Source organism: Poecile atricapillus, chromosome 2 (genome assembly GCF_030490865.1).
Source record: "Poecile atricapillus isolate bPoeAtr1 chromosome 2, bPoeAtr1.hap1, whole genome shotgun sequence".
Taxonomy (NCBI): Eukaryota; Metazoa; Chordata; class Aves; order Passeriformes; family Paridae; genus Poecile; species Poecile atricapillus.
In genome coordinates, this window is record NC_081250.1 from 118,882,792 (window position 1) to 118,907,109 (window position 24,318).

Genomic DNA, 24,318 nt, shown 5'->3' on the forward strand with positions numbered 1-24,318 from the left:
ATTATGGAGAAGTAAAAATGGAAAGCATATCCAATGCACTCACTGAAATTTTAAGTCCCTATGATAATACTTTTTAATTTATAGCAGCCAATTGTTTAGGGTATTTTTTCCCTACTTGGATAATCAAAGAACTTTTATACTAAAAGTGCAGGAATACTGTCAGATTTTAATTGTAGCCAAGGACTGATGGATGAATGGTGGTCTTTATTCACCCAGAAGTGATACAAGTTAGATAAGAGAAGATGTGATTGGTTTGGTGGGTGAAAAAGACAAACACTAAAGTTAAATGAAAAAAAGTCTCTTTCCCAGAAAACAAATTTTGACAATGTTTATTTTCCTATTTCTAACTTTTTCCTTCATCTCATTGAACTTTAACTTCAAAAAGCAAGATCTACCACTGCCTAGAGCTCACTGTCCAACCACCAAGAAGAGGAAAGGGAGCATTAAGCCTGGAAATTGTAGCAGAGCTGGAAAACAATCCCCAAATCCCTTCTGCTGAATCCTCAAAACCCAATAATTGCCACAGCACATGAATGAGAGATCCAGCAGGCCCTGACTGCAGAACGCATGAAAGAAATGTCCTCTAAAAGTGGACAACGATTTCTATAAAAAAGGAATATTTAGTAGTGTAATGGGAAATATTCCTAAGAGTAACAAAAATTCAAGCACACATGAAAACACACTGTGTAGAGGAGTGGATCAAAGTCACAGGAGGACCTGGCTTAGTCCAAAACCAAAGATGTGAGCTCTTGTCCGTCTGTACGAGTTGTCAATACCATACGTTTTGCCCCAGTTCTCAAGATGTACAACCCCTGAAAAAGTCTCAGCTGTGCTGTGATTGAGAGGAGTGCCATAATATTCTTTATCAACAGGAAAGGGTCATGGTGTTTCTGAGATGCAGTAACAATACAGGTAATCATCCAAAGTCTGCATGGTATGAGCCTCTCCATGTAATACTAAGTTGTTAAAAAGTGATGTGCTGAAATGATATTTTTCATTGTGTCTGTCTAATTTCTTCATTATTTCTCCTTTGTAGATAGGGAGATTGGGCCCAGTATACAGAGATCACCAGTATAAATCAAATTTCCAGAGAAAATTCACCCATAGGGATCAGAATACCAATACTCCCTTCTTAATTCTCTTAGTACTAAGAGATTTGTATTATTACAATCACGGAGCAGTGATTAATGGAATTAGACTGGAAGAAAGCACAGATAAACAGATAAAACACTCATTTTATTTTTTTTCCTTCTCTGAAGGACAAAAAATAAGCTGAGTATTCTTCACACTCCTTTCTTATTATTTTTCTTCTGCAATGGCATAATTCCATCCAACACTAGGCACACCTAGCAGGGTGAAATAGGATCACAACTGGAGCTACATGGGATTAAGAGTTCCAACAGAAGGACTGAAACCAAGCATTTGGTTTTTGCCACTTGTATTTTAGATCGAGGCTGACATTGTCAGATGAGGATTTCATGTTAGTGAGAGACAATTTCACTTGACATACAGATAGTGCATTATTCCAGCACTGAGCCAGAGTGCAACAAGGAGTCCATTCTGCCCTCACAGGGAAGAGTTCAGATAATAAAAGATACAATGGAGTTGTACTAGTGCACAAACTATTTTGGGGTCAGAATGGAGCCAGACTTTCATCAATACCTATGACTTTTTCCTGCTGAGTGCAAATTTTACTACTGGTTCAGCATATAACCTTCTAATGTTCTAGCACAGAGGAGATCATTATTTTCTGGTGTTGCTGGCTCCTGAAAACTTCTGTACTGCTTTCCTGCCACTCAGTACAACCTGAGGTCTTTATTTAGCACTCATTCAATCACTCTATTGAATAGGTTACAAAAATCAACAAGAGTTTTCCTTTTTTTTCTTTTGAGCCATAACACAGATTCTTGGACTGCTATGTGGGTTGAGAGTTTTTACCGTGCAGCTATAAATGATGCAGAGCAGTCAGTCTGCATCAGAACTAGCAAAGTAATTCTCTTTCACTGATCATTTTACAAATTACATCAGTCTCTTTCCAGGAGGCTCTGTGTATTTACTTATTTCCAGCTGACAGTCTCTTGGAGCCATTGCATGTGCAGTAGCTCTGGAGCATGTTCTGAGCTGGGTGTTAGCCCATGATTCCAATGGCAATCTCTCACAAAAGAGATTTCCTCTCTTAGATATCACAGTGCTCATGACAAATCTGTATATGTTTTTCACCTTCTATTCGATGACAATATTTCAGATTGAAAAACCACAAGGTGAGGCCTAATTAAGGTTTACATGTATCTCTAGAGAGGAAACAAGGAACATGAACAAATAAATGCTCAGAGAGATACATGGGCACATACATTCTGACTTCAATCTTGCTTGAGCAATATAGCTAAATACAATGCTTCCATCCTTAGTATAACTCAAAATCCAGCCTACAGCTTGTGTTAAATTTTACATATTTATTTAATTACTACTTCCTTTTTATGGCACTGAATTCCTCTTTAATTTTTTTATACCTCCTAATTAAAATTTCTGCTTAGAGAACTTTATAGGCAGTCTTCACACAAAATGAAAGTTTGCTTACTTAAATCTAAAATTATGCTTTTTACCACCTTTTAATATCCAAGTTATATTTTCCTGTTAAAATGAATGTTTTCTATATTTATGATTTTAATTTTGATACTAATAAAGAACATCATTAATATGAACCTATAAACATGTTATTACAATGGAAAACGTTACAGACAATAAAAGTTGTTATTCCTTATACCAAAACTCTGCCTTAGGAAGGTTAATTATCATATTCTACTGAATGTGACATGCAGTGTTATAATGAGAGTGCCTTGGTACTAGAGGATTAGAGTACTGTACACAGCTCTAGCAAGCAGAATGAATAATTGAAATCCAGTGCTTTTATGCTTCACTGAAAAAACCCAATATTTCATGGCACATAAAGTTATTCAGCTTATTTGCATTAAGGTTGAATGATCACCACTGACCAAAACAGAAGCAATGATGGTACCTTGATGTAAGTGGCAAAGAACATACATAAATATTCTTAGGAAGCAAGATGTACCTGCATTTAATCAGTACTTATTAAAATTTTATTCCCTATAGTTATTCAACAGGATCTGTGGTATAAAAACATAATTACAAAAATCAGATTTGAGCTCATTTGACAACAGAAGGGTTTTATGGTGACCTATCTCCAAATGTTCCTATTTGTAATTAAATGCAGCGATCAGCAGTAAGGATTTTGAAGCTGTTTTAGTAGTTCCGCTATTCTGCTTAACATGTGGCACCCGTAATAATTAAAATGATACTAACACATGCACAATTTTATGGCCCTTATGGTGCAACCCATTATGCCAAATAAGGGCCTCTGTTTTCACAGCATACTGCACATGGTCTCATTACACCCACTTTTCTTTTCCTGTCTTCACACTAACAACTGTTAAAGTGAATCAACACACGAAACGTACTATAACAGCTTAGTGTTTATGATATGTGTGCTGTTAGTCAGTGAACAGGAAAATCTAAACATTTACTGTTTATGTAAAGAATAGCGTTAGTGTTAGTGAATTGCTTGGGTCTGCTTCCTTTATTATCTAGATCACAAACATAATGATGGGTGTCAATGGTACCTATCCCCTTTGCTTTGCTCTCCTATGTAGATGTCTATAAGAATTAGAGGAACTTCACATTTGTAGCTCTAGAAATGTTTTCTGTTAAGTAGTTTTCCTTTTCTGCATTAAAGTGCAGGAAAAATATTTCTATCATAAACTCCCACCATATAAAAAAATATTTCCATACATTTTCTCTTCCTCTTCACCATATTGTAGTTGGACCAGTTTGGTTTATCCAAGGTGTTACAAAGTGACACATTTTTTCTTCAGCACCTCAGGAAATTCTTCAAGATACTGTGAATTCTAGTTTAGTGCTTTTTTATCATGAATAATTTTGCAATTACGCAGCTACTCAAAGACCTCCTACACTCATTTTACAGTCATCAGTTCGGAATGGCTTTCACTCTCTTGGTCTGGGATTCATTCCAAGGGAAGTCCCATAGGTGGGACACCAATGGATTGGACTAAATCTATCCTCTGCATTTCGTATGATAGCTTTGTGTGAACATTAGTTGAAAGTTCATATAAAGAGTAACAACCTGTCCTTTCATTTTCCCTCCTTATCCCCTGAGGACTGCCACTTATTCCTAACAGTTTCAGGAATTTGCTGTGTTATCAGTGTTAAGGGGAAACTAAAGCCCCTGAATGTGAATGGAAGAACAGTTGAAATCACTCCCGTGATTTCAAAGACAGAAAGTGAAAATTGTCACAAAATTACAGTGGTTGGGCTCCGGATATGATGAAAATAGAGAAATCAATCAGCAAACACTCAGGTATGTAATATATAGGGGGCACATACACGCTGAAGTGCAGCTTTTTAAAAAGTACATTTGGTACCATGAGATTTCAAACACCAGCAGCAGTGCCATAATGCAGAAAAATGGAGCAAAAGCCAACACTGGACTCCTTTCACTGTTGTCTTCATGCCCAGTGGTGAGTGATACTGCGCAGAAAACTTGCAGTTTTGCTCTCTTAAGATTCAGGGGGGGGATATGGTGGAGGACATGTGAGGGAGAGGACTCAGGCAAAGAAGGACAATATCCTTGGCCTGTTGTGAAAAACCTTGCTTAAAAAACCCCAAACAAATAAAAAAACATGAAACAAAACACCCTTATCACTGACATTTAAAGAGACTAAGAAAAAAAACTGCTTGATAATTACCTTCTCTCTGAACTTCAGGAAAGTTGAGTTCCACGATCTCTTTTTCTTTGATTAAAATGAATGTTTGTTATCAGCATTACTATTTACTACCCCATGATCAAAAACAAATAACCCACTTTGTTTGTTTCTTACTGCAAATGAATTAAATTAGACGCCATTAGGAGCACTAGCTGTTTATATCCTTGTTTCAGCAGTGGTAGTATTTGAAGTTTCCTGCGGTAAGTTCATTACTCGTATTTTGTCCAGAATTAGTGAAGCGTGCTGAAAATTGCTAATGACAGATGTTTCTCCACTCTGTCACACTTCTTGTATCATTTGATTTGGAAAGCAACATACGGTGTTCTGCTCTATCAGTATGTCACAGACTGTCTGTAAACAGCTGGTCATAACTCAGTTCAGTGAAAACCATTACTTTCCAATGAAGTGCTGGACACCCTCCAAATTGCATTTTGGCATGGCCTGAGCTGCATAATGCACAAAGTTCTTCTGTTCTGAGGTTACCTAAGGAAGGATTTTTCTCCCCCTTCCACTTGTTTATTGTGTTTCAGGAAAAAAAAATATATTTTCAAATGGTTAGATAAGGGACAAAAAATAAAAATATTTTTCCTTCTCTCAGGAACCCATGAAAGCTGTGACTGGTGCTGTGCTAACAGAAAAAAAATGCAACCCTACCTCACCATTTCTGTTTGTGCCTCAGGTTGAATGGGGTGTATTATCAGGGTCAGGGCACACAAGATGATGACAGATTGAAATGTCTCCTATCAAATAGTTGTGGCATTCTAACATTGCTATGACTATGGGGCTATTCCACAGCTCCTAATCACAATGAATCCTATTAAAAACACCACCCTGCGGTTTATGCATTGGTCAGATGCAAAGAAATCCATTTCACTTATGAACGTGAGAAGCACAAAATGCAGAGGGCAGATTTAATGCTGCACACATGGGGATATAAGGGACAATCTGCTGTTTCTTTCTAACAAAACCATTGTCTCGGTTGTTTTAAGATGATATGATATGTTATTAGCATATATTTAACTGAATATATGTATCATATATTTCATGAATACCAGTATTCATTTCTGAGACAGAGTCTGGCATAGTTATGCTATTTATAAAATATAAAGCATTTAGAGAGCATGTACTAATAAATGTGTTTACTTGACAATAGCTTCCACTTCTATTATATTTAAGTGAAATCTTTGCATTGGTTTAGAGAATGACAGTAGGAAAAGGCATCAAAGCCACCTGCAAGCCCTGGAGACGTCTGCGATGTTTGTACATTCCCAAATGAAGAGCATCAGCATCTTTCCAACTACTATAAAATTGTGATTTTGACACTTAAATTTGGGAGAATAAAACAAACATTTGGATTCAAGGAACCTGAAACTCAAAGGTACCATGGAAAGGGTAGAGATGGATGTCAAGACATCCAACCATTCCTGCAGCCTATACCAAAGTTAACATCAAAAAGATTGGAGAAAAGAAAAACAACATTACCAGTTAATCTGGATTTTCTAACACTTGATAAGATAACATAACATTCTGTCCTATCATAAGATGGTATAAAAAGTTATCCTTGTAGAGGAATCTACTTTAAAAAAAAAGAGCTCTCGTGAGAAATAAATTTTCCAGAATACTAACACTGAGAAAAAATGACATCTCAATGTCTCTTTTATTTCTTTGAAATGTATCAATCTATAGGAAGAACGAGGCCATTATATTAGATTTGGATTTTTTCTTTACATGTTGAACACAGATGAACAGATGGGCTTTAGCAAGATATAGTCTTACAGAAAATGTTCAGCTGGGTTTTGTTGAAGAGGATGCAACTTCACTTTTGGTGTAGGAATTTTAGTGGGCTCAAAGTATAAGCTTGCTTTGAGGATCTGGAGGACTCTACAGTGAGTAAAAAGAAGGTCACAAAAGTCTCTACATATTTCTAAATCTATCATACATTACTTCTGCAGAGAAATCATGAAAAATGATTTCATAGGCCAGTACAAAACTAAGGACCCTGCCCTTAAGACTTTATCATCTCAACAAAATAGGCATCACAGGAAGAAAAAGGTCACACATCACCACAAAAACCAGAGCAGCTCAGTTTTGCCATGTGTTAGCACATTGACTAATGCATAAGCTACCAGCATCTGTTGATTTAAAGAAAAATTTTTCTAATTACTATTGAATTTGTCTCAGTAAGTAGATGGGGAAATTTACATTATCAAAAATTTAAATAAATAAATTCATTTTCCCTTGTCAATATGTGGGTACCTGTTCATGTTTACAGAGGCTGCCTAAAACAGGATTACTCACTCCTACAGCTTTTACCTTTTCAGAAAACGTCAGAAGTTTTCCATTTGTCTTGGTATCCCATCCCACACAACAGGTCAAACACATCCTTTAACTTATGTTATAGTTTATAACTTACATTGCAATAATAAAGTCTAATTAAAGCAACTTCACTTTCTTTTACATCTATTTTCCTGTTAATTTTGTGACTGTGCCCTCTGGCCCAAGCAAACTGCTGTAACATTTGTAATCCAAAGACATTGTAATTTCTGTTCATCTTTTCCATCAAAAATAATTACTCATAGTTTTTTGAAGTTTCACCAAAATTGAGATTTGGGGAGAATATTTAATACTTGTTTTGGAGCTGCACTGAGTTTGTTTCAGCATTAAAGTTCAGTTGTATCAATAAAAAAAGCTCAACATTCACAAAATATTAGAGAAGCAGATGCCACAAACTCTGTCTTATGCTTACCACTCAATGCACACCAGCCAGAAGCACAAATGACCACCAATCATATCAGACTTCTGTGCAAAAGAAATCAAAGCTAAGCGAGAACACCCAAGTGAAGGTCTCCTGCTGCTTTACCAAACCATCCCCTAGTCTTTCCACTTAACTCCTTGAATTTCTGGCATTCTCCCACTTATTTAACCCTCCAGGACCAACCATGTTCTCTGAGGGTACTGCGGAGATGTCATTTAATGGCAGAAAAACAAAAGAACCTTATGATTGAGCTGTCAAACCATTGCCTGAGATCTCAGCAGCTCTCTCTTCCATGCTACCTCCAAGCTTGACTAAAATAACCTCCAATGCTACAGTATCACTGAGTCTCCATAAGTTTTGATCTAACTAGGCTGAACACATTTAGGTAGCCAGTACTATACATTACTGGGCTGAGTTTCAAGTTCTTTGTTCACCATATGGAGGCAATCATAACAAGACACAAAAGCATGCAGAGTAAGGGGGGGCTGTCTCATATCTCCAATAAAATTTTGCCAAAGTGTGTCAATCTCAGCACAAGTTGCAAAGACACATAAAAAGGAAACATATTCATGAGTGCACCACAACAAGGCAAAGCTCGGATGATGTTGATACCAAAACAGAGGTCTTTGTTGGGTCTGTTGATCAAAGCAAAATTCTATAACAGATTGGCTTTGTGAAAATGGAAATAACCAGTCAAAGTAAATTTCAAAATAGATACTGGAGCTAAATACATTATCATCATTCTAAGCACATGCAAAATTAAGATTGACCTCCCAGTACTGCAAGCAAAACCTAAGTTTTCCTCATAAAGCAATCACAAAAAGTAGACAGGGCATAGAAAGTACAAACTCATACTGGCACAAGATATCTGTTGAAAGATATAAGATGAAGAGAAGTGGTATAACTGTCTACAAATCAGTGTTCAAAAGCTATTCTTAAAGAATCTGATGAGGCAGTTAGCAATCTGCGAGGCTCTAAGAATATAATATCTCACAGTTGCAGAGATTTCAGTGTGCCATGAAAACGCTTGCTCTGTTAGTACTAGGAGATAGAGTCTGAACTTGAGTGAATGATAAAGTGAGAAGTTACTGGGCACATTCACACATCAATTGGCTAGAGTAGCAGTTATGTTGCCATAACAAACCTAACAGTTAAAGATTGTCAAAATCTATAAGATTCCAACATGATTATCAAATATTATCATTAGCCAATAATGACAGCTGATATGGAGTAGACCCTGACACTCAAAAATATTGTGATTTCCAAACCCAAGCCATAAGTAGTTCACACTGAGGAAAAGTCACCAAACTGAGCAACTTCCCATGTCCTCCTGGTATCTGCTTACACAGAAGACTTTTTTTCAGACTTGTACCAGTCTTGAAGGTTACATTCTTATAGAGTTGGATTAAATCCTAACATTTGTTGTCTGAACTCTTAATTTCTTGCTTTTCATCTGTGTTGCAACCTGAAATACTTTATATAAATTATTTCTACAAAAATGTCCCTTACTCCAAAAATGTAAAAGCTTAAGATTTTTAACATTTTAAAAAGGAGATTTTTGAAATATTTTAATACAGAAAAGAAAGTAGTTTTGCATTTGTTGTATATTTGGAAGTTTTCATTGTCCAAAGCAGTTACATATTTGATCCAATGTTGTCATTCAAACCAACATTTTGAATACTGGACTTTTGCCATTCAGCACTGTAATATGTACCAAACTGGGGAAAAAAAAAAAAAAATCTAGTAAAGGAGACCGATGCAAAGCAAAAAGTCCAAGAACAATCAAAAAAATGTCATATGCATATTAGCTCATATTTATGGAGCATGTCTAACTATGAAACTTGAAGAAGATTTTGACCTAACCTTGCATTTATACTAGGAGAACAAACTGCATGTGACAGGTTCTACTCATATTATTTAATGCTCTAGGGGAAAACTCAGGTACCATGGTGCTGTGTGTGGTAAAGAACCTGAACTGACTATGGCAGCTTTGAAAGACATTAGAATTACTTGTATCATTTTCCATAACCATAGATTTTTATGCAGAAGAAGCCCCAGCATATCCTATTTAGCCCGTAAATGCGGGCATTGACAAAAGAAAACACAGTATGAAAATGAATATTACAGAGTGGGATCTGCTTGCTTTGCTGCCATAGAAATGTATATATCTTTCTTGCACTCCCCCTTGGATTTTTACATGGTCAGTTATGAGGAGGTCAGATGCATGAAATTCCCAGGTAGGGTTTTCTTCTGTCACTATGGCATTGTCTGAAACATACAATTTTCTTGGTATGAAGAACTAGTGAATTTTCCCATCAATTATTTGTACATTTTATTTAAAAGCTGTCAAATGGTACTTGGCTCAAGAAAGGAACAGCAACACACTTGAAAGCAACTCCTACTCAGAACATCAGGTTTTATCCTTTTATACACTACATTTTTAAAAAGCAATGAAAAAAAGTCAATATAACTTATGGAAGAAAATATGATGAAAAAAAATCTTCTAGCAAATTTTTCTTTTTGCCCAAAAACTGAACAAGTTTTCTTATTCCTCCTTACATTAGAGTACTGTTTCAAGGACGATTGCATTAGGCTGTTTTGTTCCCTCCTTAATTACTGTTGCATACAGTTATAAATAGCAGACAGAAGGTGAGCGGAAAATGACAAAACAAGTTTATTCTGAAGTCTAACATAAAACACTACAGGCTAAATATGTACAGGGAATTACACAAACAAGTGTTGAACTATATACACATGTTATAACAGAAGGAAAGACATTTCATACATGCAAAGAAAATCTTCCCAAAATAACTTCAGCAAAAATGCCTACTTATCCTTAACTAAACTAGTGATCTAGAAGGCCAGAGAAAGCAGTCACTTTCTCTGGAGACTAACATCTTCCTGCATGTAGGCTTTTGGTGGCTCTAGAGGGTTTTCTGCAAGCTTCTCTTTTAATCTACCTTCTCAGTCCTTTTGACATCTCTGCAGTACCCAGGCATCTGTACCCAGGTCAGACTGTCTTGTCTCTAGATATGCAGGCAATATAGATGAGTTTGCCAAGCTGTGCTGGATCTTTCCTCAGAGCAACCAGTTGTACCAGCTGGTCTCTTCGGGCACCTTCCAGGCCCATATTTCAATTATTCTGTTGCCCCTTGTAGAAGATTGTCATTTCAACTCACTGACTCACAGCAATCAACCAACCTCTTAGGCCGGATTCCTGGTACAAAATAAATGCTACAAGATTTGAACAATCAGATACAATGATGCATTGACTCTGCCATCCTCAGTTTCCATAGAGATGCCATAAGGCTCCCTCCTCAGGTCTGTCGGTCCCCAGCTAGAGCAGCATTCACACTGCAGAAAGAAAACTCTATTAAATCAGTGCCTTGTCTACACAAACAAAGCAAAGCCACTAGGACCATTTAATCTTTGCTTTCTTTTGCTCAAGAGTGGGAGACCTTCACAGAGTTTTGACTACAATATGAAATACTTTTTTAAAAAATAGTCATAAACTACTAGCAGTAGAAAGGTGCAGCACTCGAAAACTATCCAGAAAACCCACTGATTAATTTGACATGAATTATTAAGCTTGGAAAATGCCATCTCTAAGGCACAAAATGAAATGACAGAAAATTTCTTGACTAGGAATCAAGTAGTGGCACAGCCTTTGCAATGACATATGTGGACTCATTTCCTACAGTCAAATTTTATTTCCAGATGTGATTCTATAGGTGGTTGTAATAGAACTAAGGTCTGGATTAGACACATTTGATATGTCACCTGACAAAGATTTTGGAAAACAGACTTCAGAAGAGTTTCAGAAAATGGAGAAATGCAAGTTAGGAAGATGCTGTTTTAAGGAAATTTGTTTTCAAGCTCCACCAAATTTGGTGTTAGAGTTAATTTGTCTTAAAGTATGAGAATTTTATCTCTCAATAAAAAGTGCTTACATGCTTAATAGAATTCTGCTTATATCTATAAACATGAATCATCTAAAATCCCAAAATTGTACACTTACTAATATCCTGCACTTTTGTAATATCCCACCCTCTGATGTGAGTGATGCAAAGAAGCCTCTTATGTCAGATTTAAATTCATCACTTTTCATACCTGTTAAATATCTCTTTTGCTATTGTGAAGAAAGGTAAATGTGAATGACTGGTTCACCTTCTCTTAACCATTTATGACTTATAGATATGTAGAATTTTTGTTTTCATTTAACTTCTCAGGACGAACCTAGGCATACATTCCCTTGTCAGATAGAAATTTGATGTAAAACTAATAATTTTCTTCATTTATTCCAAGACCTAGCATTTATATCTTAGATATTTTTTTTGTAACAAGATTTACCCACTACCTTTGCGGCAGCATGCATCAAGTGGCAGATATTTATATGTGGGTCTAGAATGTTTCCCTTTATTTTTTTTCTCTTACATTTTTGTGCCACCATTTTCCTTTGTTATAATAATATATCAATATCATATATTAAAGAGAAGTTTTCATTAATTTTTTACAATTTGAGCCTGGATATGCAAATTAAAATTCTTAACATTCTTTGTGGTATATGTAACTTCACATTTACCAACACAGCTTGAAACTGGTATTTTTTATAATTCTTCTCAAATTGGCCTATACTTGATTATTTTTCTGTATTTGATTATCTAAATATCATCATCCTACTTACTCTCCAAATCTTGCCACAGAATTCAGATTAGATCTGACCTAGGCATAGGATGAAGCCCAAGGAAAAAAGTGATCCCTATAATAAAAGACTGCATATTAATGCCTGCCCTTGGAGGTGCCACAGCTTGCCAGACAGCTTTAGTTCTGACATTCAAAATTCTACTTTGCTGTGCTAATAAAATTCTTTTAAGCCAGGGGGATTTTTCTGGAACACCTCCAACCAACTCCCCCAAAATATCTGAAGCAAATGCCACAATGTGCTTTCAGAAAAGGATCCTAGGAAAGGCTGCAGTCCCGTGTACAGACCTGCAGCTCACTGGAGGGTGATGGACATGACAGCAACAAAATCTTCCCTCAAGTGCACAAGCACAGGGCTGACACTCTAACAGAGAACCAGACCCTTCCCTCACTAGTGCCACAGATTCTTGCCTGCAACACAAACACGGTGACACTCAGGAACCTCACTCCAAACACAGTAAAGGAACTGTAATGGGGGCTTCCTCTTTCAATTTCTATTTTTTTTAATTATTACTATGTTGATTCACCATTTGGCAAATTAGTTGCAAAAAATATGTCTGAAAGTAGCTTTTACAAAATATTTGGAAATTATTTCCTGAACAATATAGTATTCACGGTAAAATAATTTATAGTGCCTAATGTTCATGTTTTGTCTTTTTTTATATTTATAAAACACTATGTTAAACCATCTTTCTTATTTCCTAGATTATGTCTTTACTCACATTTGTGCTTTTGGGTGGATATCAAAATTCAATTAACAATGCAGAAAATTAACCTTGCACGTTTATTGTAGTTAAATAAAATTCTTTCAAATATGCAGCATAAAAATATCAATACTGACTTACCTTACTAAATTACCAATTTTTTACAAAAAGAGCTCATGATCTGCAGTTAGAAATACCTCAAGACAAGATAACTTACTGTTCTTAGACTCTTAAACCAAATTTTAAGTCCTATACAAAAGGAGTAAGATATAAAATTTCCCCAAATTACTTTTATTATGTTTTCCTCTTCTACATAGCTTTTCTAGTTTCCATTCAGTTAGTCAAGAATTTCAAAAAATCTGACTACATTGAAGTCAAATTAGTACAATCTCCAAAAAAAGGGTACAGATTTCCAAAGCAGGTAATTTTTTCTAATGTCATGAACACAGAACTAATGATTTCTCCTGGTTTAGTAATCTGATTTACTTTAGAGATGTGCTGTTTAAGTTCTACTCATCATAAGTTATTTGAACAGAATATTGGAAGTTATGTCTAAACATATGCTGTCATAGTTTCAAGTTTAAGTTTTAATATGTTTATATTTGAGGGGAGAGATGTATGCAAAGGCAGTCAAATTGCAGTAAAACATGTATCTGAAGTAAATTATTAATTTATTCTGCTCCACACTCAGCAGTTATGACACAGACTTGCAATCAGTGGTGCACGCACAGTGATGTATGGAAAGACCTCTACCAAGACACATTTAGTAGGATGGCCTCAGCTGTAGATCAACTTCCCTAATGAAAATCTAGACACTAAAAATATTCTAGCTAACATACTTAGTTTAAGAGGATATCCAGTTTACATATCAGCTCAGTTTGTTCTATAAAAGATAAGCTGTTTATCCAGGTTTTGCTTTAAGATTGAGGAGTGTGACTAAAAACAAAGCCATCTTGCCAGTTTTCTAAGAGGTCCTCAAAACTATTTTCTGAGAAATAGTTACTAATTTTGCTAACACCTAAGTACAATGATTTTATGATCTTTCCATTTCAGAACAGGTAGTGACCTTTTCCAAAACTTGAGCATAATATGGACTTCTTATTTAGAACTTTATTTTTGATGCACAAAAGCACTCAGAAATCAAACACAAAGACTAAAAAAGAAACCAGGACAGTAACACTGAAAGAATATAATTCATTTTAATAGTAGGCGATTTGTCCTCATTTATTCTCTCCCAAGCCCACAATATTAAGAAGAAACAGCGGAAATCAAATGTGTCCTATAAAAGGCAATTTAAAGGACAAGTGGGAAGGTGTGGCTTCTGCTGGAATGAAAAAATGATTTATTATTTGCAATAAAGTTATATTATAGAGGTTACATTATAGAAGTGCTATATAGAGTCCCCAGAAATAAATAATCAGATTTAGGAAAAAAAATAAATTAAGTTATGGAGGTTTGCTCCATGGTTGCTCAGTACAAGATATTCCACTATTCAGTACAGATAATTTAGCACATAAAATCATGGCCAAAGGTTGAGACAGGTTGAGACAAGAGGCATTTGTTTACTACATTGCAAGCACCTTGAGTGTGTCACCTTTTGAGCCAAGTATGCTAAAAGCAAATCACAATCACTGTCTCACGAGGCTTCTTAGGAGTTGTTGAAAGCAAATTTTAGCCACTAAAAACAAAATGCCATGGCAAAGTGACCTTGGAGACAAGCAACATGAATGCAAAAAATCAAGATTTTAGTTCAGCTTCTTCTAAAATGTGGTTGTTCAGCAGCTGCAGAGCTTGCCTTGGTATCATGCAGCAGTACTGATCTGGTGCCTACAATGACAGCACAGGAAGTGTGAGTGACTCCATGACTTGAAATTTGTCTGCTGCAAGATGGGAGAGGAGACAGAAACAAATCAATGCACCTTTTTCCCCTTCAAGAATCACAAAAGGCTGAATTTTAAACAGAAGCATACCTTTATCCAGTGGTTCATTAACATATCTGTTATAACAAATAGCAGTCAATATAAATTGTCCTATCAGCCCATCCACTATGGAAGTGAATGCTCAGCTTATACAACCAAATTCCTGTTCTGTTTGGGCATGCAGGAAAACCAAGTCTATTTGAACAGTTTCATTCTCTGTGTGACATCAGTGCTAAGATAGCCCTCACCTGTATTCATCACCACATTACATTTCTGCTTGACCAAGAACCAAGTGTTGTTAATCTCACCCCTCTAAAACAAAGCACCTTGTAAAATGAGTGCTGTGCTCCACCACCCAGAAAACACATCCCACCCATTCCTGCAGGAGCCTCTGGAGCCTGGATCATATAACATATAACTGTGGGGATGGGATGCTTAGGGCTGGGTGCTGGCTCTGGCAGACATAACTGGGGCCCTTCAGAATTCTGTTCTGCCTGGATATTGCCTACTTGTCTCTTTGGCAGGGATTAAGGGCCTGGGTACAGAGCTGCACAGATGTAACCATGCTGTTCCCACTGATGCATCTTCTCAGGCCAGGCGTTCAGGTAGTTAAAATCAGCCTGATATGTTTTCTGAAGCAAAACAGATGTATTGTAAAGCCCTTTGGTGTCATTATCCAAAAATTATGGTGTCGCTTCAGAGACAGAGTTGACATGGAGAGGAAAACTTTGTGTTCACTGAAAAGAGAGGCACTCCTGGGATGCTGAGTAATATTCAGCAGGATAGAAAACAAGAGCTTAACTTTTGATACCCTGAAAGCAAATGCATATAGTTTTGGGTGCCCCATGGAAATATTTTCTCATGCCTCACTTTGGACATATGGCCCAGAGAGACGCTGTGCTCCCACGTTGCACATGGAGTGAAGGGTAGCCCTGGATGTTCAGTGACACTTAGCACCCAGCTCACTCTAGTTCACATGTTGGGGTCCTGGCAGGCTGAGAAAAAGCTTGAAAGAAAGCTGTGATCCTAGAATAACAAAAGCAGCATCTTCTAGGACACCTATATAGAGTGGAAAAGGGAATGGCACAGATACCCTCACCCTGTAAAACCCTAACAAATAAGCCTGTATCACACAGTAGAGGTAAGCAATTGCATCAGACTATGTCCAAGAGAAATTTAGTCATATTTGTGCAGCTCTGTGCCCAAACTATGAAGCTCTGCATCCCAGTATGACCAGATGGCTGAGAGTAGTCTGCAACCACCAAAGCCTTTACACACACTTGTTTTAATCATGCTGATGAGATAAGTTCTCCTCAGATTTTAAAGAGCTTCAAATTTGTCTATATTTCCTGTATCTGCCACTTATCTTTTCACAAGACTATTCCCCCATGCCCTCCAAGGGCTAAATCCATTAAAATATGCAGATGGATTGAACTGATTCTCTGATATTTTATTTTCAAGGAGACTGCAGTCCCAGGTCACCCTGTAGCCATGGATATTCTAGGTTACTGGTGAGCACAGTTTTATGTGATAATGAAGATACCTCTGTTTGTCCAGAGACGGTCTCAAATAATGGAAATCAACACAGATCCTCATTCAATAAAATAGAAATTGTCACCATTTTACTGTGCTTCCGCCAGAGCAACATATGGTAGCACAGCTGACAAATATAATCTTTTCCCTTTTTTTTTTTTTCCATTTCACATGCACATTTCATTTTGCAGAATACTAAGACTTTACATAAATTGCCTGTTAACCCCTTGCAGTCACAGCATTTGCTGCTTGGGCTCCCTTGAGCTCTCAAATATTTGAAAGATGGAGTTAAAATGCAGTCAGCAGTCAGGGAACAGTTCATGCCTGCAACATGCAGACTACTTGCACTTTTCACAAGGAAAATCTGCTCTTTTTAACATTCTACCCTACCCAATCCTTCTTTTTAACCACAAACTGTATACTCTGTCTGTATGGAAGCCTATTGATATAATAGATTGATAGTCTATTCACTTGCTGCTCCTTTAGGTGTTTCTCGATGTCATAAGCCAAGTCACGGGTTCCCAGTGACTTTACACTGAAGGGACTCATGTACACATGTTTTAGGAATTTGGTTATATAAAACTGAGTAATGTCCACTTTCCAGTGCCAGTTCAAGATACTTTCTTTGTTAATCATTACATCAACATCAATATCAGGTTTTTCCCATTATGGGTGGATACACTCTGATGCAAAAACCTTCTTGGTGCTTGTTGACCTTTTTTGCAGTGGAATGCCTTCAATGAGTTTTGCATCTAAAGAAATCTCATGGTCTTTCTTTACTCTTCCCTAGACCTGATTCATTCATTTTACTCATGCCAGTTTTCAGCTCTTGTCCAGTCATCCAGGTGATAAACTATGAAAGTTCAGAATTGTCGTGGCCACAATCAGGATTCACTCGAATTTGACGAGGGGAGGGAGGTGTCTTTGCTTTTTCAGGGGACTTTTTGGCACCCCAGTAATAAGGCCTAGGGCTGCAGAGGGCATTGAGAGAAGGTATTCACACTGTCTCACTTGGAAGTAGTGACCTGGCTGTGTGAATTAGCCTAAATTTACCTAATTTACCTCTGCTCTGAATCACTCTATTGAGGGTCCTTTCTTCCCCTGCTGAACATAGATGGAAAACTGAGAAACTAACCCCTAATTTCTGTGTTGTACAAGGAACCTAAAGGTGAGCTAAATTAATGCCATCTAACAAGGATGGCTCCACTCAGAAAATGTGGTTGGATATGGAGAAAGGCTTAGAGGACTCTGAAATGGGCTAGATAGACTGTAAAGCCAAGAAGATCAATATAAGGTGAAGCTGCTTGCTCCAAGAAAGATTACTTAAAAAGAATAAAACTCCTCATTTCTTTGGTTTAAAGTCAGAATAACCCAAATTGCCATTGTTTTTTCTTGGTGTATCCATGAATATATACAAAAAATAATGTCTTGACACAGATAAGGCATAAATCATAGCTCTGACCACTTAAAAACATTTGTGCTCAGTTTGCAAGCAGAAAAGAAAAACCTGCTTTTCACAAATGCCAATTGCTTCCTGACAGTTTGCAAAAGCACACTCCAACAAACAGTTGCTTTTAAGGACTGAGAGCACCTGCACAAGCTAAAAGGGAAGAGTGGGGGTTGAATACCAAACTTCTGACATGCATGCTAAATATTCTACTATTAAAGGCTAACACCACACACTGCACGGCTGCTAATATGAAGTGCAACAAAGAAATGCAAAGGAAATTAGGCTAAAATCAAGAGTCAAATATGACTTAACTGCTTGCCCAGATTAAATGAGTTTTGGATGCTTTCCTCCACTCAAGTATTAGCCATCGCATCAAGCTGGATGCAGACTTTTGGGCTGACACAGTGTGTATGTTCTTAGGAAGTGCTAATGCTTTAGGATACCTGAAAACTTGAGCTCTGTTCATTACCTGGATTTTCACCTGACAGGGGCTTAAGTTTTGCCTAGAGTAGGAAGGTCTCTGTCACAGTAAAACACAGCCTCATTAATGACAATCAACATCAAAATATTAGACACTATCAGAAGGGACCCATTTTAGGGGAAAAATATTGTTGCTGAAGCCTCTGGTTTTCACTTGAATAAGTGTTCTTGAACTTGCTGTTTTGTTAGCTAACATATCCTGACCATTTGCTTACTTTTTATGCTGTTCATTTCACAGACTGATACTTTCATATTATATCTAAACAAATTACCATATCCCATCTCCATGAAAAACTGTATCATATTTTATTACATACTGTAAACAAAACCTTTGGGGCAAGAGGCACATGATGTCTTTTTCAAATCACTGCATTTTTCCAGATGTACGGTATGTTAGAAAACTGACACAAAAGATGTGAATTGAGTTAACGAGCCCTGATATATTTCCACCAAAATGGGCTGTTGGTTCATTTGAATAACTTTGACCTTTTTTCTGTTTATTGTCTTTGGGGAAAAAGAAAAAAAAAAAATGGAAAAAACAAAAACCCAAAAAATAAACCCACCAAAAAAAAAACAAACCCACAGCCAATCATTATGATGACCACAAGTCTACTCAGGCACCTTGACAGCTGAATCACCATCTCACATCAAGAGACTTAGCCTTGGGCATCTGGCTGAGCTGACACACATTAGTTGGTCCTTTTTACACATTAAATGTCTTTACAGTTTTCATATTTCTTCTGTTTTTACACTCTCCATTGTTGTAGAAAGGGAACCTCAAATACACACTGCACAGTGAACACCATTAACACCTTCCACTTCTTTGTGGTCTTTAAAAAAACTAGACACAAAGGGGCTGCTTAAATTTTAAAAATACCAAAAAGTATATGTACCATATATTTAAGCAAGAACAGAATGAAAATAGCAATCTCATAAAAAGCTTAGAATTATACAATTCACCAGAGAGTTTTCTTCTTTGTCACATTACAGGAAAGAAAATGGAGAGAAAAGCTGGAAGGACATTATGTTTTCTCCCTCCTTGTACTTTGCATTTCCAGGCTTTTGTTGTCTGGTGCTCTAGAAGAATTTTTTTTTCCTAATGAGATGGAAAAAAACCCTTTGGGAGACAGAAAGATTCACACATGGGCCTGATTCAGCAACCTGACTCACTTCACATGGGAATAGTCCCAACTGGTTTCATCTTCTAGTTATGACTTCAGTGATAGCCACTTTAGCTGGTTTACTCATGCAAACAAACATTATTCCAAGTGAGCAGAGACTGTAGACTGGAAACGTCCCCCTCTGAGATATGGCCAAAAAGAAGAGAAAATGGAGGGAGGCTGAAATATGAGCACTGAAAGGTATTTTTCATGGCAGAATTCAAGGGAATTTTTCAATATAGTCAGAAATTTATTTAGCAGTTCTCTTTGCATTTTAAAATCTTTGGAAAGAAAAAGTCACTTTTCTTAGATTCTACCTCCTTGCCAAGATTTGTATATCAGGAATAAGAAAGAAAACAGAGCAGACAGAAATAAATTAAAACCCTAATGCATCAGCTTGGTCAGGCCACACTTTCTGGCTGTAATCATTCAGCTTTTTCTGACTTTTGGAAAGGTTTTACATTGAGACTCCCAAGAAATCTTTATTTTTTCTTCAGTTCCATGGTTTTGCCATCCATAGCTGTGTCTTTTGCAGTCAAAGCTGGAGACTGCAAGCTGCAAAATGCATTGTGGTTTTGATTAATTTAATTAATTAACAAATATAAATACCAGGGAAATGAGGCTGGCAATATTTTTTTACCTGTGTTTATTAATTTAGGGAGAAGGCAAACTACACTCTATTTCTTGAAAGTTCATATATCACATCCAGCTGATATGGCATGATTTCATCTTGGACTCTCTTTAATACTGGGTAGGTGTGAGTCAAGCAATGTATATGGGCTTATTACTTTTACTCCCACACATGGATGTGTCTCACAGGAGCAGGAAGCAGAAGGCCAGTTTAGGCATTTTAGACCTTTTCTGATTTTTAGTATTCCAATCAAACTTTTTCGGTTGATGTCTCTATTTTGTGGAAAAGATTCGAATAACATAAAAGCAAACAACAAATTTTGAGAACTGAGGCTCAGCCTGCTCCAATTTTAGCTGTTTTTCTTAGATAAGTGGAAAACACTTCCCTAATACAAGACTTCTCAATATTAATGGTATATTTTTCTTGACAGCATGATCACAAAATTACAAGATAATCAATCCAGGGCATGACTAAACTGTCCTATTTTTCTAGTAAATTCTATTGCTATCTTGCAACTTGGTATGATTGCCAGAGAGAACTTAAGGAAAATAAATATTAAACAAGCAAACAAGCAAGCAAACAAATAAATAAATAAATAAATTTAAAATAAGCCATACAGACAGCAGGGGAGTATTTTTCAGGTGCCTCTGGGATCTTGTTATAATATTTAAAATGAGAAGGCCCAAATTATCAGCCAAATGCAACTACAGGAAATATGTGAGACTGTGATGGTATGTTTGTGAAAACTTTAATCTGTTTTGTGTACATCCAAGTTGTTCTTCCCCCAGTTTAACACATCTGCAATACTAAAAAGTCAGTCAAAAGTCATGCCCACTGGTGGAAGCCCTGTAAGCACAGCCACTGCCTCCTTCCTGCTTCAGCCTCAGCAGGAGAAGCTTCCCCATGTGGCACTGCAGGGACCACCACCAAGGGTAATTGAATTTCCATGCCTATTCAGCCCCGGCTCTGCGCGCTGCCACTGCCAGACTCCAGCTCTGTTTGTCTCCGCAGAGCACTCACCACCGCGGCGCTGAGGGCTGCTGCCGAGGGATGGCCGCGTCCTTCTCCTGCCAGGAACATGTTCAGCAATAAGGAGTTTAACCAAGATAACCAACGCATTGCAGAAGAGCTCTTTGGTAGACTTTGCATGAACAATCTGGCTACTATTGCCTTCAGCTCAGTTTAAGTCTAAAGGATACGTCTGAGGGACCACACATTTGTTTTTGGTTTCTGTGAACCATTTATTCCCATCTGTGTTGCTCGTCCCTGTGCACACACACCCCGTTAGATTTCCTTTTTTGTTTTCATAAACCTGAAGAAAGATAATCCAAAAATTTAAAAGAGCACTGTCATTAGGACAGTGAAGAGATTCACACTTAACAGTGATGTTTAAAGTTTAGCCCATTAAATACATACTTTAACTGCTAAATAAAAACATTCAGTGCAGATGAAAAGGGACGTCTTTCTTCCCCCTTATCACCATGGCTAAATATCCCCTTTTTGTAAAACAGTCGAGCTGTTAAGTTCTATGCTAAGGCACGTACACACTTTGGAAAGGTAATTTGAAAGCGAGTTGAGCCATGACAAATAGGGACAGCTGGCCTAATTGAATCATTTGATCTAAGACAGCTCAACTTGGTTATCCTCGCTGCAGCCCACATTGATATTAGCGAGTGAATCATTAGCCATGAAATCATGTCGACTTTCCCGATGCAGCGTTCTTGACATGACAGGGAACGCAGTCTGCCTTTCATTACAGCACCAATGAGTTCTTCAGTCTGTCATGAAGGGAGAAAAAAAAAATGAAAAGAAGGAAAAAAAGTGCTTTGAAAACTTTTAGGCTCAGCAACAGAAAGTAATTGACTCCTTCGTACATCATAAAGCAGCTAAAGGAGGAAAGTGGTGGGTCTCACGTTACCTGTCAGCCTCAGCCTCACTCAGCCTCCTGGGGCAGGCATAGTCTGCAGAGGGACAGCAGGTCACAATTTAGTAGCAATTTCCTTATTTCCTAGGGCTTAATTCTTTTCCTTGTGTCTGTGCGAAGGAGAGAGCCTGCAGTGTCATATGCATTTGTACAGACTGTTTCTAGAAGCAACTTCTTATGTCATAACTTTTTTCTGGATTAATTAATAGCAGGCTAGAGTTGCATCTTTGCATTTGAACCACAATCTTTGGCTATTCTGAATGCTAATGGAACTGCTCCTAATCAAACTCTCATCTTGGTTACTATAACAAAAATATTCATCACAGTTGTTTTCCAAACATCTCCAAGGTATTTAGGAAGAGATATGACTTTTTAAAGTCCTTCCTTGATTGGCATACTAATGGGTTCACCCAGCTGCCATTGAATGGAATGGAAATTTTCTATGGACACTGGCAAAGCCAGATCCCAAGCTCCTTTAACAGGCCTAGGTTGACAAAATTACCTGATGGTTTAGGTCAGGTTATTGGTGGCAGAACTAGACAAACATAATTTGGGCAAAACTAGGAGCCTGATTAAATTTTTATCATGTCCAACTAAGGAAGAGAAAGAGGAGTGGACCATTTTTATTTTTTTTTGCGTGTCAGAGAGATGCCGGTAATGGATAGGGACAAGATTCAGACCTTAGAAAAGAAAACCACCATATCTTATTCAGCCAGTAGTGATCTCAAATGTATGATGGTCTAAATGATCTGCAAACTATCAAGGAAAGAAAAGAAAGAAGGAGTAAGCATGAGGAGACTGGTATTTATAAATCAAAAATATGCTGTCCTTAAGACAAAGTAAAACAAATTGCAAGCCTGAAAAGATATCAGAAAGCCTGATAATGGCCCAAAAATCTTATTTTCTTTGTGCGGGGTTGCTTAATGGCTGCTTTTCTTCTATTCAGAATATGAAAGATAAGTTCAAAGATTTCATCTAAGAATCTGTTTCCCTGGAACAAATGGCTATCAGTTTGGTAAGCAGGGCTCTTTCCACCCCAAATGTGGAGTTACATTCTGTGTCATGACGGTTGGGAGGTGATCATTATTTACCAGAAGGGGAAAACCTTGTCAGTCTGCCTTCTGGAGAGATGGAAATATAACAGTAGCAAATGGGTAGAAGCTAGTCAACATAGAATTTAGACGTACGGAAGGGGGACAGACCTTTTTTCAAAGGAATAAAATAGTGAGAATTTTTCAAGTCATTGACACCAGTGTTCTTCTCAATTTTTGCATTAAAATAGCTTTGTCAGTGTGGTTACTTGGGTTCAGGGTAGGATTTCTGTTGAGTGCAAATCCCTGAATTCTTAGGAAATTCATTTGACTGAGTTAGTGTCCTAACTGCTTGGTTGTAATGGAGTAGTAACCCTTAATTGAGCGCTTTTGTGTGAATAACTATATAAATCATAGAGAAGGCAGCTATTTGTCTATTCTGGTGATTAGACTAACCACCTGGGAAGTGGGAAACTTGTGTTCAGGCCTCCCCTATGCCTGATAAACCATGCTTAGTTTCAAATACTGCTCATATATCCCTGTGGTGTTTCAGAGTGTACATGGGGATGGTCATGTGGATTTGGGAAGTGTTCCTGGTGTTGGACCTGAATTCCTAAGTCCTCCATAGGGCCTGTGCTGCAGCCAGCAACTCCAGGCTGTGCTTAGGATCTCAAGCCTGCTTGGGCTAAGCACAGATGCTGAAAATCAGGTATCTATGTGCCACACCCCATTGCATGAAAAAGTAAGAACAGCACTACAGAAAACCACCTCCAAGAGCTGTGTGTCTTAAAAGCCTTCAGAATTTGTGCCACCACATTTGCCGTATGTAAACTATCCCCACGCCTATCCATTCCTCTTGTTAGAAAGATGTATTCACTCTGCCTTAGCTGTGCAAGAGCTTGAAGACTTGTATTTCCCCAGTCTTTCAAGTGAAGATGAAGACATCCCTTATTTTCCCAACGACTTGACAAAGATAGGGCTGAGGTAAGTTTGTAAATCTAAGTTATGTATTTTTTTAAATAGTTTGTTGTTCTGAGGTAGAGAAAAGATAACATATATCTGCTAAGTTTTGGGAAAGGATGACTTCTTCACTCTTTGCAAGGCAGGTGTCTAGTGACATACTTACAAGTTTCCTGTCATTGCTCTCACTTTCTAGCAACTGATTGGCTGATGTGGCATATTTGTTATTATGTTAGTTTGTCTGCAAGAAAAACACAAAGATTATATGTAG